Below are 2,174 nucleotides of genomic sequence, written 5' to 3' on the forward strand. Positions count from 1 at the left end.
GAAGCCCCCCAGCCCGCCACCACCTAGCCCACCTCTACCATCACCGCCACCACCGGTGAGTGCTGGTTTAGTGAATTGGTTTAGTGCATTCCCCGTCTCCCCCCTTCCTTTCCTGCGGCACAATACTGAGTAAGCTTGGTAATCCGTACGTGCCGTACGTGAATGTACAGCATGTCCGCTGGTGAAGGCTATGTACGGGATGTCTGGTAGTCATAATGTCACTGACGATTTCCTTTCTGGGCCTCCATTCATGGTTAAGTCCGGACGTCAATGTGCTTCCCCTCATTGTGCGTATTTTGGTGGTCGCAGAAAAACAACGGCAACGGCAACGGCAACGGCAACGGGAACGGGAACAACGGAAATGGGAATGGAGCAGGCCGCCGGCGGTTACTCCGCCGGTTCGCTTCCTTGGTTTAAGCTGACCATGCATTCACGTACATACAGGCATACACACACTTACATACGTACAAACGTATACACACAAGGAACAGGAGCAGCATCAGTAGCAATACGACAGGCGCAATTACAGCTGGAGGCCACAGTACGGATTCAGACTTAAGGCAGTACGTCGTTTCCAATACTCTACGCCATGTACGGCAAACACGGAAAAGGACTGATGAGTCATGCATGTCTCTGGTTGGTAAAATTGTTGGAAGTAAAGTAATTTGCGACACGTGCGCAACTGCCTTCGGTTTTAGTTTTATTTTTAGTCTGAGATGCTGCCTTGGCATGAGCGTTTGCTTGCATGCGTTTAAGGACTTGAAAAAATTCTCTTGCTCGAGGCAGGTATCCTGATCTTGCCGAAAAGTTTTCCGTTCGCCAAGGCGGCTCCCCTTCTTTCATAAGAACAAGAAAACTGGTTGTGCTGTTATTAGGACTGTGGAATCTGTGGTAAGGTTGCATCATGGCTGTCGGCGAAGCGTCGTTTCAATTACTGAGCCCCCTGCCCTGCAGGTCTATTTAAGCCAGCAGCTAGCCGACGCTAGCAAAAGTTGACGCTGTGCTAACTAACTGGCGGTTAGAGTCCATTCCCCCTACGGCGGTTGTCTGTTACTAAATGGCATTTGAGTCAATTTCAAAATCGGAATCGGAATCGACGCCATGCATGCATGCATGCATAAGTCTCTCCTGCCAAGCCCGGATTGATTAATCGGGCACACATTTCTGCGAGGAAAGAAAGCACCCCGAGAGAGGAGCTTATAGCCACGGAATGCGCGCGACTGACGGTTCAATATGGATGGTGGTTCATGGCTGTGTGGTGAACCGAAGGAATCATGCAAGCGGTTCCTGGAGATATCTTGAGTTAGTTTTTAAGCTGTTGATTGTTACCAATAAGTTATCTTAAAAAAACTTTTGTCGTTATCAGGATCGATATCTCTTACTGGCGGAATATAGCTGGCGGTTTTCAGCCGGTGAGTTGTTAGTGTGTGTGGTTGTTATAGTGGGCTCCAGATTTGTTAATGATAGCTGGCGGCTCGTGTCGTCGCAGCCTCTGCTGGGCCAGCGGCAGCGGCTAGACTTTGCTTGGCCCCGTCAAAGTGCTGTATGTATGTTCGTCTCGTCCTGCATTTATATGTTCGTACGACGGTGCGTACATGTGGATGCGAACGACACGTGGCTTCACAATGGTACGATTTTAGACAATATTTAGTACGGGGGGTTCTAAGGCTTATCAATCAACCTTTCTTCCTGTTGTGGATGTACCGGTCGAGCAGTGTATTACTCGTCCTTATCACTCACACGCCAGGATTATTGCGGACGAATGCGATTAGGCATCTAGCCAGCCACCAAGCCTCTTAAGTACTCTAGACAAGCCTGCAGCCGGCCAGCTACTCAATCAGCGAGTCACAGATTTTTACCCCAATCCCTGCTCCTCTGCCGCCTCGCCCCCTGCATGGGGCAAACACCGAGAGATCGGATTGTTGCCGTCTGCTGTGCAAGTGCAAGTGCGTTCGTAGGATTGTTGAAAACCTAAAGTTTGTTGAAAACCTAAATTTTGTTGAAAACCTAAAGTTAACAGACTTAATTGCCTTGTGAAGTGCGTTGTGTTTGTGTCTGCAGGCTTTGTGTGTGCCCGAAGTTGAGCTGTTCTGCTTTTGTCTTCTGTGAATGCCCGCTAACCTACGGGGACCTCATGACAGGTTTTCAATCTTTTATTAAATTAAAGTCTTAAC

The sequence above is a fragment of the Volvox carteri genome, assembly GCF_000143455.1.
Source record: "Volvox carteri f. nagariensis unplaced genomic scaffold VOLCAscaffold_54, whole genome shotgun sequence".
In the NCBI taxonomy this organism is placed as follows: domain Eukaryota; kingdom Viridiplantae; phylum Chlorophyta; class Chlorophyceae; order Chlamydomonadales; family Volvocaceae; genus Volvox; species Volvox carteri.